The following is a 16077-nucleotide window of genomic DNA, read 5'->3' on the forward strand; positions in this document are numbered from 1 at the left end:
AATGAATGGACAACAGAAACGGACTCCACACACTATCTCACAGAATGGGACAAAAGATGCATAAGTATACTAGACGAAATAGCACCCTTACAAACATGTATCTGTAGGGCTATTTCCCTGTGAGTCTCACTCTGCTGGTCTCAACCTGTGAATACAACTATATCAAGATGGGGTCTGTGAACTATGACCCTGTACTTCAGTGAGCAAGCAGATTCAACTTTCTGTTTGTGTCAGCTCTCTGCTTGTGGTAAATCACTGGCAGGCCTGGAAAAACTCAAGAACATGCAGTGGGCTACCTGCCCCCCCCCTTTTACCTCCCTGATAAGGAAAAGGGAGGCAGACCATGGCGCCAGCAAGCCTGATGTGAGACAGGATTGCCCATCACAATGTAACAATTTGAAGGTGAAGAAAAGGTCGTTTCTTGCTCAGGGAAGGAGCTGGACAAGATCATGATTGGTTGCTGTCCCCTGAGAATCGGGGTTCGCCTGGAAGACGGGGTAGCTGGAGAGAAGACCAGCGAGACCTGAAGTGGTCCACAACCTTGTGAACTGTCTATCTGAAGAAAGTACCTGTTGGTCCAGTTGTACCGGCCAGAGTGACTGTAATCCTGCTTGCTACAGAGAGCCTGGGCTATTCTCTAAGACTGACTCGCTGTGGAAGACAGTTTGAGTCGAAGGGGGAAACCTGTGCCAACCTCATCTGAGAGACCACCCAAGAGTCAGCTCGGTGCGAATTACAGGGATTTATTTCCGATTAGTCTGGGATTAGTGAGTGGGTTCTTACCTCAGCAAAGGCGGGTTAGTTCAGAACTGTGGTCAGGAAGATGTGCTGCTAACTGTATTACTTCATGACCTAGTCAGTTACAAATCAGGATTGTGTATAACCTAGTAATCAGTGATAACAGTGTTTTAGTTAGACAATACATTCTATAGGTTTCTTATCAGCATAAGGTCTCTATATTTGTACCTAAGCCTTATTTCAGAGTGTATTATTTATATTTTCTTATCTTTATAATAAAATCTAATATATATCAGCTGTGACCTTTCTTTATCACAGTTCTCTACAACGGAAGGAAAGTTCTGGTGTAGGCACCAGAAGAGGCAGGTTCCTGTAGAATAATACCCCTAGGCATAGCTAAGAAGTTGTTTAGCCAGACTTCTGTAAACGGGAACCTGGGAATTACTCATTGGGTAGCTTTTCCCATAAGAGTTATTTATTTATACATGCTTACATAAATGGGGGCTTGTGCCGCTATCTCAGAGAGTTGAGAAGAGAATCTGTAGATAGAATGTATTTGGATACAGGCAGCAGATGATGTTTTGTATATTCCTGAGAATCTAGCATGTGATGTTTTTGTTCTTTCCTGAGAAAGTAGCAGAATAGCAGGTGATGTTTGTACATTCCTGAGCAGGTTCACGAGCTGTTCATGTAGAGTTGTTCTTGTAAGCAATGCATGATCATGGTTGTGTAAGCAAAATGTAACCAATAGTAATGATAATACATGTAATATCCATGAATATTCATAGAGTATATAAGAAGGGGATTGACTCCCAAATAAAGAGTTTTTTTGCCCAGACACACGAGAGGAGAGTTATTTTGCAACATCTGGTGATCCCCGACGTGATCGGTGAAAACGTGACGTACTTACTACGACTGGAACAGTCAGCGCGCCATTCCTTCTACGGAACACTGTAAGTATGGGGGGAAATTTAACATCATCACATAAACAACATGCACAGGAGCTATATACTATAACGCAAAGATATGGTTCCTCCCGAAATCCAATAACTCTTAAAGATATAGAGCGTTTAATTGAGGAAATAGTTTGTCAATGTCCCTGGTATCCAGAGAAGGGATCATTCGATCCTCAAACATGGGAAAAGATAGGGCAGCAGTTTCGTTTAGAGCCTAGAGTTTCGACTCCTATAGATTGACTTGGAGAGAGATATATTCTACTATAGTAATTCTCTCTTCTGGATTGACAGGCATTACTAACGAAAATATATCCAACAAATTGCCAGGCAAGACCTGGTCTCTTTTACCTCCCGCGACTCTTGGACCTACACCTTCTCCTCCTTCTTGTCGGCTGGCCACCGATATGGGAAGGGAAGAGCAAAACAAAACTCCTGACTTTACTACTACTACCCCTAATAAACCAATTGAAAATATCCAAAACAACAACGCTAATGATAGCGTTATTATTACCAAAACACCAAAGAGCGTAGAACGACCTAGTTTAATTCAATTAGGTATACAGCAAGCACGAAAAAATGGTGAATTCATTTGGAACGATGATCTATGGGATAATTCGGAACCTAATCCTAATTTATACCCAGTTACTAGAACTACAACAATAGAGGCAGGGAACGAAACACATCATGCAGAATGGACTGCTCTACCTTATCAAGTTTTGAGAGAATTACGTAGAGCTATCGTAGAATCAGGTTTAAAAAGTTCATTTGTTCAAGGCATGATAGAAGGGATTAGTAACGGTTACTTAATGACTCCAAAAGATTGGAAAGACCTTTTCCGTATGCTGTTAACTCCTGCGCAATATGTAGTGTGGATAATGAATATAAGCAAGCAGCACAACTTATCACTGGGACTAATTTGGTGCCTGATCAAATTTATGGATCGGGACCATTTTCAACCCTTGATATGCAAATTCAACAAAACGATACCTGTTTTCAAGCCATAGGCACTTGTATCTTGCGAGCATTTAAAAGAACACCAGAAGGGAATAAACCAACAAAATCTTTTGCATCAATTAAACAGGGTGCAACCGAATCTTACCTTCAATTTGTTAATCGATTGCAGGAAGCTGTAACTAGGCAAATTGATAATCTTGATGCGCAAACAGAGTTATTGATTAAATTAGCCCAAGAAAATGCAAATTCAGATTGCAAAAAGGCATTGCAGACTGTAGCTCATCGCCCAGGAATTACTTTAGCAGATTTATTGAGCGCATGTGCAGATGTGGGGACTCATGGTTATTCTATGAATTTGTTAGCAGGAGCTATACAAAAAGGTAATAAGCCACAGGGGACGTGTTTTAATTGTAAGAAACCAGGACATTTTCGAGCTCAGTGTAGAGCCCCAGGAGGGGGTGCCAACTTTGCAAAAGGACCTTCTCGACCTTCTCGAAAATGTCCTCGATGTCAAAAAGGATATCATTGGGCCAATCAATGTCGCTCTAATCCAATTAATTCCACACCGCCACCCCCAAAAAACTTTGCTCCGGGTTAACTCCTAACCTCGGTCCAAAGGGAGTGCAAGGGTCTTTTGCTCATAGTACTACTGCTACACAAGGTAGTGCAGGAATTGACCTTATTGCAGCGGAATGTAAAACTGCCATCTTACCTCATGAAGTTTTGGTATATAATACTACCTTTAAAGGACCCATTCCAGCGGCTACTGTAGGTTTAGTATTACCTCGCTCCTCTGCATCGAAGGCAGGTATTCATGTTATCCCTGGAGTTATTGATGCTGATTACACAGGCATTGTTAAAATTCAAGTATGGTCCTCATCACCTTTAACAATTTCTCCCGGGGACTCGTGGGCACAATTAATTATTTTACCATATTTTACAGCACCTATTCCTTCTACTGTCTCTCGTACAGGGGGCTTTGGATCTACGCGACAGGTAAGTGCAGTTTTAAAACCGGTTTCTAATGCACGACCCACTGCTCAATTTTTATTGCAACAAAAGCCCTTTGTTGGTATATTAGATACCGGGGCGGATGTTTCTGTCATAGCTTATAAACAATGGCCTGTGGAATGGCCCATTGAAGATACTTCACATGTGACAGGAATAGGGGGAACTCAGTCAGCCTCTCAAAGTTCTCAATGGTTATCTATTACATATCCTAACGATACCAAGGTTCTAGGACATATTAAGCCCTGTATTTTACAAGTACCCTTTAATTTATGGGGTCGTGACCTTTTGGAACAATTAGATGCATCATTGATCCTACCTGATTAACAGTTCATAAATATGTCTTTTTCTCTTCCTTTGGAATGGAAAACTGACAAACCTGTTTGGGTAGAGCAGTGGCCGATTACCAGAGAAAAACTGTTGATTTTACATCAATTGGTGGAAGAACAATTACAATTAAATCACATTGAGCCTACCAATTCTCCATATAATACTCCGGTATTTGTGATCAAGAAAAAATCCGGAAAATGGAGATTTTTACATGACCTACGAGCTATTAATGCGATTTTAGAACCAATGGGCCCGTTACAATGTGGTATTCCAAATCCTAATTTGATTCCTTATGATTATCAATTAGCTATTATAGATCTGAAGGATTGTTTTTTTTCAATTCCTCTCCAGGAAAAAGATTATAAATACTTTGCTTTTACTGTACCTGTTTACAATAATGCACACCCTACTACTAGGTATTGTTGGAAAGTTTTGCCCCAGGGAATGTTAAATTCACCCACTATTTGTCAATACTATGTTCATCAAGCCTTGCAACCATTTCGTGCCTATTTCCCTCAACTTTTGGTATATCATTATATGGATGATATACTAATTGCAGGGATAACTCTTCCCCCTTCTTGGAAATCTACTTTAATTTCTATCTTGGCCTCCTCAGGATTAACAATTGCCTCAGAGAAGGTTCAAGAAAAGGAACCCTATTTATATCTAGGTTTCCGTATGACTAAAGCTGCAGCCCAACCTGTCGCTCCTCATCTCAATTTACAGTCTCCCACGACATTACATCAATTACAAGAGATTTTAGGAAATCTCAATTGGTTACGTCCCTACTTGAAACTTCCTACAGAATTTTTACAACCCCTGTTTCTCGCATTAAAAGGTCATAAAACACCTGCTGAATTAATTACACTCACTGCATCGCAACAAACAATTCTGTCACAATTGGATCAAATCTTACAAACAAAATGGACAGATAGACGAGATGCATTTGCCCTTTTTTGTTTTTGCGTTCTCAAAGACCCCACCCACCGACAACCGTTTGGTGTCTTATATCAAGATACAACTCCTCCGAAATTGATAGAATGGGTCTATTTACAGAATACTCTCCATTCTACTATTACACAATGGCCCCAGCAACTAGCCTTGCTGATTACTAAAGCTCGAGAGCGAGCAACATTCATGACTGGTTTCGACATTCTTAAACTCATCATTCCTCATTCTTTGTGGCAGTGGGAAAAAATGATTCAGTTCTCCGACGACTTGCAATTTATTTTAGCCACTTATGTTGGTATTATAGATTGCCACTATCCTAAAGACCCTCGCATACAGGGCACATCCATTTTGCCAATCACTCTTCATGATCCCATTTCTTTACGTCCACTCCCTACTGCTCTCACCGTCTTTACAGATGGTAGTCCCACTCGTGGGGTGGTTACTTGGTACAATCTGAACAAATGGCACGTCAAATTTACCTCTCCACAAACCTCTGCTCAACGTTCAGAGCTTGCTGCCATCATCCTGGCTCTTTCTTTATTTTCAGATCAACCACTGAATCTTATTGTTGACAGTCAATATTGTGCTAATCTTGTCCGTCGCATGCCCGACAGTTATGTATCATTCAAAATGGATGCCTCTTTTTATGCTTTACTGTTAACCCTCCAAGGTTACTTGGAGAATCGCCTTTCTTCTCTCTTTATAGGTCATATCCGCAGTCATCAACCTTTTCCTGGTGGTCTGTCTGAAGGGAATGCTCGAGCGGATCGCCATCTTCATTTTTTCTCCACAGCACACTGCAGTCATGAACTTCATCATCAAAATGCACCTAGCCTAGCTCGCCAGTTTCAAATTTCTTTAGAAGAAGCTAGAGCTATTATCAAAAATTGTCCACAATGTTCCTTTTCAGCTCCTACTACCTTTTTTCCTGGAGTTAATCCTCGTGGTCTGGAAGTTAATAGCCTCTGGCAAATGGACGTTACTCACTTTCCCCCTTTTGGTCAATGGTCTAAGCTTCATGTGGTTGTTGATACTCATTCTGGATTTTTGTGGGTCACTGCACAAAAAGGGGAAACTACATCTCATGTCCGCTCTCATCTTCTCCAAGCTTTTGCGGTCATGGGTGTTCCTAAAACTCTCAAGACAGACAATGCCCCTGCTTATACTTCCACCTCCTTACAGGAGTTCCTGACCCTCTGGCATATTGAGCACCTTTTTGGTATCCCCTATAACTCCACTGGTCAAGCTATTGTTGAACGTGCTAATCGCACACTGAAAACTGCTTTAAGTAATCTGACTACAAAAAAAGACGGTATTCTCCGTCATAGAGTAAGCATTGATGAATGCTTAGCACAAATCCTTTACACACTGAATCATCTCAATCTCATCAATAATCCTGCTACAAAAACTTTTTCTTCCAGATTTGAACAACATTTTCGTACTCCTGCCCCACCTTTATCTCGTCCTTTGGTCATATACCGACAACTACCTTCTGATCAGTGGAGTTCCCCTGTGCCTCTCCTTACCTGGGGTCGTGGTTACGCTGCTGTTCAAACAGATTCTGGCCCGGTGTGGATTCCAGCAAAGTGGGTGAAACCTCATGTCGTGGCATCAAGGTCTTCACAACCCAATTCCCAATTTCACACTCACCCTTCAAGGACCGCAGATGCAAACACGCAAACGGTCAGTGACTCGTCAACCTAATGCTCCTGTTACTTGGGGACAAATTAAAGCCTTGAGTCAACAAGCTACAGAGACTTTAGAAAAAGCTCATATTGAAAAGACTGATGATAACTTCGTAGTGGCTATTATTGCAGCGCTTAATGCTAATTCCATTACATTGCTTCTACTGTGTTGTTGTTTGTACATACCTTGTGGACAGTCACAATTACTTCCCACAAAAAATATTTGGGAAGCGTTTGCAATTTCACTGAACCAAACTGATTTCTGTCTTTCTCATCAAAAGGCAGTTGGAGAAGTTTTGGCAACTTGCCTGATTCCAGTATGTCATGATCCTAAAGATATGCAAAATGATACTTGGTTTTATTCACAGCTTCCTGTTAATTCATCCTATCGAAATGCTTCTTATGAATACCATAATTGGGGAACACAAACCCTGTTGCCGCCTACTTTGGCAATGCATGTGAGAACCAATCAAATAGCTAGTATCAATATGACATGTGCTCGTATGGTTAATTGTACCCGATCAAATTGTGTTAATTTTGGACCAACTTTGTTAAATTGTAGCTCCTACGAAAATGTTTCATATATTTATAAATTTACTCATTTACCCCCTGGCTGGTTTTGGTCATGTGGAATGTATACCTTTAATTATATTCCAGCTAATATATCTGATGGTACTACATGCTGTCTAAGTCGACTCACTATGGTACTTCCCAGTAAACATATTTTATTTTCTAACTCCTCACATATGCGATCCAAGCGTATGACCCTTGCTGCCAATTGCAATGATAATGTTAAATTTCTGAGTCAAACTGAATATCTGGCACTTGCATTTTCATTAATAGGTGTCCCTGCATTGGCAGCGGCAAATGCAAAAAATATTCGTGAATTAGCCTGTTGGGCAATTAAATCAATCAATGCAACCTCCACTGCTATTAGTTTACTTAATGCTGAGCAACAGCAATTACGTCATGGAGTTTTACAAAATCGAGCAGCCATTGATTATCTTTTATTACTTAACCATCATGGTTGCGAAGAGTTTCAGGACATGTGCTGTTTTAATTTATCTGACAATTCAAAGGCCATTGACAAACAATTAGCTTTCCTACGGAATTTAACTACTCATATTACTATTCATAATAACCTACTCTCTGATGTATGGGATCAATTGTGGCAATGGATCCCTTGGACCTGGCTCCGCCCTATTATCCAGTATTTAGTCATTGGTATTTTTGTTTTCACTATTTTTTGCTGTTGTATACAATGCATTCCTAACCTTTTTTCTTTATGTTTTCCTCGTCCATTCGCTCCAACACGTCACTCTGCTCAATATGTTTATAAGCTATTACAAACATCTCCACCTCCATCTCCAGCTGGCACACCACGGAGATTTCATTAAAAAAAAAAAAAAAAAAAAAAAAAAAGGTGGAGATGTAGATAGAATGTATTTGGATACAGGCAGCAGATGATGTTTTGTATATTCCTGAGAATCTAGCATGTGATGTTTTTGTTCTTTCCTGAGAAAGTAGCAGAATAGCAGGTGATGTTTGTACATTCCTGAGCAGGTTCACGAGCTGTTCATGTAGAGTTGTTCTTGTAAGCAATGCATGATCATGGTTGTGTAAGCAAAATGTAACCAATAGTAATGATAATACATGTAATATCCATGAATATTCATAGAGTATATAAGAAGGGGATTGACTCCCAAATAAAGAGTTTTTTTGCCCAGACACACGAGAGGAGAGTTATTTTGCAACAAGAATCTGTTTGTTTTTCTGTAGAGAGAACTGCTAGAGAATTGTTTCTGTGTATCCATGCACTTCTGTGATTTCACGTGCTGTTAAAGTCTGTATCCATTCACTGAAATTGTTTCAGAGACTGCAGGGGGGGGGGGGGGGGAGGAACTTAAAGGAGTTAGGTTTCTGTGAAGCTGCTGTTCAAGATTTACAGCTCACTGATAAGCAGGGGCAAGAGCTTTATTGCCGGTTGTGTTTACGTTAGCTGTTTCTGCAGGCAGCTCGGTCAGCTCAGCTAAGATGAGGTCACTTACTAGTATGCTCACAAAGCTAGAGCTGGATGTCTTTGAAACTCTTGTTAAGGCTGCTCAAAGCAAGTCTCAGAAGAATGGCACAGTTCAATCATGGATTGCCTTGTTTAAAAAAGAATCCGCCGATAGCCAAGCGACATATACCACAATTTTGAACAATATTGTACAAGGGCAAGCTAAGCTCACTCTAACTGATCTAGCAGAATTAGTTTGCACTCTTCTAGCTATTAAAAATGCTATGGGTAACTGTGCCTCACTACAGGTAGCCTTGCAGAGTTCGCACAAAGCACTGACTGTTCTAACCACAGAAAAAGCTGATTTCCAGCATAAGTGGGAAAACAGACTGGCTCAGGCGACTGCTGTAAGAGAAGGCTCGAAGAGCAGCACCCAAGGTCAGTTAACGTGCGTGCGTTGATTGCCTGTACTTAGAGATAAAATTGCCGCTCTAGAGGATCTGATAGTCCAGTGTGAAAAACATGTCTGCTCCCTGCAGTGTGAGCTAAAGATAAAAGAGGCCACTCTAGGTTCAAAAATGCAGCAGCTGGCTGACATTGAAGAAACTCTTGATTTAAGGTGTCAAGAAGTTGCTAGATTACAGTCTTTCCAGCACGAAGTGAGAGATAGATCGGAGGGTTCTCTGCCTGCTCTACGACGAGAGTTACAGCAAGAGCAGGAGAGATGCAGCTTTGCCCAAGAGGCATGGCTAGGGTTACCATATTTTGTCCTCTGAAAAAGAGGACACATGTCACGCCCCCTGCCCCGCCCACACCACGTCCCTTTCGAATCCTTATTTCGCTCCGTCACATATTGCCAGTGGCGTACCTGGGGTATTTGACACCCGGGGCCGATCATTTTTTAACACCCCCTCCAAAATCCAGTATTATACATACTGAAAATACAAAACACAACAAATGTCATTCAGGACCTACAATGCAATTCTACCATATCTTAAGCAGTAACTTCTATGAGTCACACAAGAATGTACCTAGGAAAAGGCAGCATCCTAAACATTGCAGTGAGCAGTAGAACATCAAACATCTATTGTAAAACTAAACCAGCAAGAATAGTACAGATCATCAATCCTGTATAGTCAATGCCAACAGAAAACCATGTCTTTTTCACAGACACAGATACACCCTAATCCACTATAGAATATGTAACCACAAACTGGTTTTAATCATAGTGAACGCCAAGACCTGCTAGTGAGCATTAGCAGTATAGCAAATTTTAAATAAAATATAAACAATATAAATATTTAGACAAAAATTAAACTGAACCCCAAGAAGGCAGAGTCTGCATACAATGCAACACCACAGAAACAGAAACAGTGGTAGTGATGTATGTCCCCTAGTACTGTGCAAAATATAAAGATAGCAGATGTAAATTTGAAAAAACTAGCAAATACCAATCCCCACTTTACAAATTAACAAATAGAAATAAAACAAATAAGGAAAACAAGACAATACCATTTTATTGGACTAATACATTTAGTATTCAGAGGCCAAAACCTTCCTCAGGTCAATACAGTACATTGCTATTACAGTATCCTGTCCTGACTTGAGGAAGGGGGTTTTGGTCTCTGAACGTTAGTCAAAATGTATTAAAATTAGTCCAATAAAAAATTACCTTATTTCCATTTTCTATTTATAAACATGTATTAACACTGCTACAATAGTACTTTAACTTAGAGCAGAAAAAATAAAAAATCTTTAATTTACCTTTACTGTCACTGATTTCTGCTTTCCTCATCTTCTCTTCACTCTCCCCCTTCCATCCACCATCTGCCCCTTCCATCCAGTGTCTGCCTTCTCTCTCTCCCTCCCTGCCCCTGCAATCCAGTGTCTGACTTCTCTCTTTCTGCCCCTCCATCCAGCATCTGCCCTCTTTCCCTTCCATCCAGTGTCTGCCCCTTCCAACCACTATCTGCCGCCTCTTTTCCTTCCATCCAGTGTCTGCTGTCTCTGACTCTGCCCATTCCATTCACCGTATGCCCCTGTCTGTCCTCTCCCCCTCTTCCAACCATTGTATGCCTTCTCTCTTGCTTCCATCCTGGATCTGCCCTCTTTGTCTCTGACATTTCTTTATCTTCCATCTAGGGTCTGCCCTTTCTCTCTCTGCCCAATCCATCCACTATCTGCCCTGTCTCTCTCTCATCCATCCATGGTCTGCCATCCCACCCTCTCCCTTCCCTCCAGGATCTGTCCTCTCTCTGTTTCTGCCCCTTCCATCTGCCCTTCCTATCCCTTCCAACCAGAATGCGCCCTTTCTCTCTCTGCCCCTTCCATCTACCATGGGCCCTTTCTCTCCCATCCATCCATCCATCCATCCATCCAGGGTCTGCTCTCCCTCTTTCTCCCTTCCATCCAGAATATGTCCTCTCTCTCCCCCCTTCTATCCAGCATCTGTCCTTTCTCTCCCTTCCATCCAGTCTCTGCCCGCCTCCCTCGCGCCCCCTCTCAGACTCTGCTCCATCTTCCATCCACCGTTTGCTCCAGCACCTGCACCACGAAGACGAAGTCATTGTCCTCAGAAGCCCTGGCTGCTCCGCTCGTCATCGACATGAGCTGCTGCTCTGGTGCCGGCAGCCGGCCACCACCAGGAAGTGCCGATCGGCTCCAGACATCGCTAGGTGCCAGCGGGAATCCACTGCTGTGCATAGACTGTGCACTGCCCGTCCACCACCTTCCCCGCTAGGATCAGGGATTGATTTGCCACCCTGCCTTGTTCGAGCTTGAGGAGATGACGTGTGTCCCATAGCAACACTTCTGACTGCAGTGCTGGTAACGGACACGACAGCTATACACTGTTGGAGCCAGGGAGGGCGCAAGAACAGGGGAAGGAAGGTATGGTTGATACCGACCCATTTTTCATGGTAAGGGAAGGGTGGAGTCGGCGGACCCTCTCAGCAACGACCGCGTTACAGGATCATGGTAGGGTTACCATTCGTCCTGACGAAACCCGGACAAATTGAGGAAATGCGGAAATCCGCCCGGTCTCCCCACGGCGCGCTCAAAAAGAGGACATATCCGGGGAAATCCGGACGAATGGTAACCCTAGGCATGGCACCACGCCAAGGAAGAGCTGAATGTGATATGGGAGGAGAATAAATCTCTCCTGTAGCGCTTAGATCAGGCTCTAAAAGAGAAAAATTCTTGCTTTTGGACCTTACAGCATTGCAAAGGGGAGTTAGACACCATGCGTCAGCAAGTGCAGATTATGTGATGACCCTGAGTCAATGCCTATAGATAGTGACGGTGAGGGAGAGACAGGGGACGAGGAAAGGCCCTCTAGCCCTGTGCGGAAACCTAGCAGTTTCAAGCTCAGTCCTCAAAATCGCCCCCTGACTGCTCCTCCCCGGTACAGTTCCTTAGCTCCTGAGGCCTTCGACCGTATGCTGGAGCACAGACTCCGCCCAGTCAGGGCACAGAACACTGTACCACCTAATGAGGTCACTGGTACTATTGTGCATATGCTCCGCCCAGGAAGGACACAGTTCTCTGCACTACCTGCTGACCTCAGCAGCACACCCACGCCACTGCTCTCATGTCCTGCTGGTGAGCAGCGGTACTACACTCAGACACCTAAAAATACCACTTTATCTAGGGAACAACATTCACAAATAATGAAAACTATTCACATGATGATTAAACCTTTTAAGGAGTTTTCTAAGGTATCAATACACGCCCACTTGCGGTCAGTACATAAAATCTTTAATACTCTACAAGTCCAGGCAGAGGCAGATAAACTGGATTTACTTAAGTGGACGTTTGATGAAGAATGCCAGGCGTATCTGGAAGCTATGGTGGAAGACAGCCAGGACCTGTCTGCCGTGGAACAAGCTGTAAAGAAGCGCTACGGTCTGTTTTCAGATAACACCGAAGCAAAACGGGCAGCCTATACTATGCGCTGTGGTCCCAGTGAGAGTCTGCGGGAATGGGCCTTTCGCTTAAAACAAGCATTCTACCAGGGGGATACCGTGCCAGATGCCAGGGATCTTGAATTTGGTGAATTCAGAAATCTTTTCGTGACGGGTCTACCTGACCGAGTAAAAGTTTCCTTGGCAGGACTTCAAAATGAACCTTATTCACACCTTCTGAAACAGGCCGAAGCGATTTTTGATATGTGTCGCACACCGTCCAAAGGAGCAACACCCAAACCGGTGGCTAAGAATCATAGTCCGGGGGTTACACCCAGCGTTTGTGCGGTCACATCCTCACTTTCTCTGGAGAACAGAGTGGCAAGCCCTTCCATACAGCCCCGGGGGGGGGGGGGGGGGGTACTACCCAACCTCACCAGTCCAGTGGCCCAGGGCCTCCTGCTGCGCAGGAGGGGCAGCCACTACAGTACCAGAGAAGGAGGCGTTATAATCAGAAACAGTGGGTCATGCAGAGGATCAGGAAACTGGAAGCACAATTGGATCAAGAAGTGGCAAAACATCAGAGTCCAAATCCCAGAGTCGCACCCCAGACTGCTTCTCCAGGAAAGACTGGAAGCCAATACCAAAAGAGTAAGGACAAGGCTCCCAGCCTTCCTGTCGAAACTGGGCCTAGTGTAAAGTCCATTGAAATAGCGGAAGATCCGGTTTATTACGAGGAAGACCTGGCATGACTAGGCTCAGCTCCTGCTTCACCTACCAACACCAACATGCCCACTGTCCACGTGGACGCTCTGACATCCGTCAGTGAGGAGTCCGCCGTGACCGAAGCTGAGGCCCAGCCCTCAAACCCGGAAGGGCCTCTGTCATGCGACTTGATCAAGGAAAATTGGTGTTTTCTAGGGAAGCTGACTCCTAAAGGGTACAGATTTACCTTGGATCTGTTGATTCAACAGACGTTTTCCTGTCCGGGTCTACTGGATACAGCCTCAGAGGTGACTTTGATTACCCAGGATCTGTTCCAGAAACTTGAGGCATCTCTAGGGGAGAGTCGGGATACGCTGCGCGTCACCCCATGCAACTTATCACTGGTGGCTTATGGCAATCAGAGCATCGGAACTGTGGGTCAGGTATGGCTTGCCTTGCAGATTGGCGAGATGATTGTCAAACACCCTGCCATTATTACTACCAGTGCTGGTGAAGAGTTCTTAATTGGAAATGATCTTCTGATGAGATTGCGACTGTCCCTGGATTATGTCGAAAAAGTCATCTGGTCCCAAGCCACACAGCCCCTTCCATATGGGAAAGTGAAGCACGTGAGTCGAGTCAGTGGTTCCAGCTCTGTAGGGCTTTGTCACGTATACTCCGCAGGTAACTGGGTTTGTGAGCCCTTGGGCCACTGCCGAGGAGCAGCAGCAGCAGGAGAATCACCCAGACACAGGACAAGGCAGACCGGAACTGGAACACAGTGGATCGGGGCAAGACTTCACCTACACTTAGCCACCCTTCACCCAGAGTTAAGCTCTGGGTTGCAGGAGGCCGGCAGGACTTACCGGACAGGACAGGAAGGCCGGACTGCAGGACACAACAGCAGGCAGACAGACAGCAGGAAACACTAGAAACATGCTGGGTTCCAGGGAAACAGCAGGCAAACGAATAGTCCAGAAACAAGCCGGGTCAGGCAGGTGGCAAGCAGAATAGTCCAGTAACAATCCAGGTCTAGGCAGGCAGAAGAATAGTCCAGTAACAATCCGGGTCTAGGCAGGCGGCAGGCAGAAGAATAGTCCAGTAACAATCCGGGTCTAGGCAGGCGGCAGGCAGAAGAAAAGTCCAGTAGCCAAGCAGAGTCAAAGTCACAAAAGAGAAAAAGCACAAAGGCACTGCAACAACTCACACTAAAGGAACACCTCTGAAGAACACTGTTGCAAGGCAACTAGGAACCTTCCCAGGTGGTTAATAAAGGCAGCCCACAAGGGAGTTCACCAGGTACGAGTACTGCTTAGTTCAAAAAAACTCCCAAAACAATCTGGCGGGCTGGAAGATCCAGACCGGACAGCATATCTTCTGGCACATGGGAAACGGTAAACCATCAATTCACCGCATTCCCCAGGTCTAACCACCGGGGACCGCGGTGACCGTGAGACAGGAATCTGGGCACAATCGTGACAGTATCCCTCCCTTAAGGCCTCCCCGGGCTTCTCAGGAGGTCTGGGTCTCCCTGGATCTTCTTGGTGAAATCGGCTGACATGATTGGACAGTTCTCCCACATCCACATTCCTAGGCGCCGGACGGGAGCTGGCCAGTTGAGGGTGGAACTGGGATTTATTTACCGAGCGGGGTGGAGTGCCTGGTGCTAGAGGCAAGCTATGGGCCATGGTTTGCGGCGAGGTAGCCTTCCGATTCGTAGATCTCCGGCTCTCTGGTTTGTCCTGAAGCTTACGTCTGGGTGTCGGCTTCTTGCGTAAGGTGCGGGACCACTGGCCCCAAGGAGTCGCCTTAGAAGTCCTATTGGCCGGACCCTGGGGCCTAGGCATGTTACCGGATTCCACTTGGTACTGGCTGATCGGGGGTAAGGCACATGCACAGTTCATCCCCCTCGTAAAAGTCTTAGCATCCTGGGAGTCACTAATATCCGTTCAGGCATCTGAATCTTGGTCCCACTGTTCACCAACCACACTATCGGTGTCATGGATCAAACACAGTTTCTGGCACGACTCGCCCCAGTCCACGATCTCCCCCTTTCCCCAGTCCATGACTGGATTGTGTCTCTGTAGCCAGGGAAGACCCAGCACAATGGGCTGCACCGTGGAGGGAAGGACATATAGAGAAATGTCCTCCCGGTGATTGCCAATCTGTAAGCTCTCGGGAACCGTTTGAGTGTTTACATATCCTTGAATACTTCCATACACTGAAAAGAGCGGAATGGTCTTAGGTAGCTCCTGTGTTGGAATGTTGAGTTGTTGGACCAGAGACGCGGTTATAAAGCTTCCACCCGCCCCGGAGTCCAGGAAGAACTCAGTATGTTCCTGCCAGTGACCTAGGTCGAGCACTGTGGGCATTAAGAACTGGGTATGCAGAAGGTTAGAAGATTGGCTTATTACCGTGCCTGCAGTCAGAGCTGGCCCCAAGGATCCAGGTTTCTGTGGACAGTTGACCGCGTAGTGTCCCATCTCTCCACAATACAGGCAGAGGTTGAGGGTCCGACATCTCTGTTTCTCTTGAATCGTGAGAGGGGTATGGCCTAATTGCATGGGTTCTGCTGGTGGTTGAGGTGGGACCTCCCGCGGACGAGGAGTCTGTGGTAAGACTGGGTGGCTAGTGGTCTTAATACCTGTCTTTTCTATGGAACGCCGTTCTCGGCCCCGTTCCTGGAATCGAATGTCAATCATCATACAGAGTTTGATTAGCTCATCCAACCTGGTGGGAAGTTCACCCTTAATCTGTGGTGCCAATCCCTGCCAAAAGGTCGCGACTAGACTGTCATTGTTCCAAGTTAACTCAGAAGCCAGGGTGCGGAACCTGATCGCATAGTTCCC

The 16077-nt window shown here is 44.8% G+C and overlaps 1 protein-coding gene across 5 annotated transcripts in view; it reads right to left on the minus strand.

Moving 5' to 3' along the window:
• Positions 1-16077, minus strand: part of SMCO1 (single-pass membrane protein with coiled-coil domains 1) — a 271293-nt gene that overhangs the window by 197552 nt on the left and 57664 nt on the right. The gene's annotated exons all lie outside the window — the stretch shown is intronic.

Source organism: Microcaecilia unicolor, chromosome 10, assembly GCF_901765095.1.
Source record: "Microcaecilia unicolor chromosome 10, aMicUni1.1, whole genome shotgun sequence".
Classification (NCBI taxonomy): domain Eukaryota; kingdom Metazoa; phylum Chordata; class Amphibia; order Gymnophiona; family Siphonopidae; genus Microcaecilia; species Microcaecilia unicolor.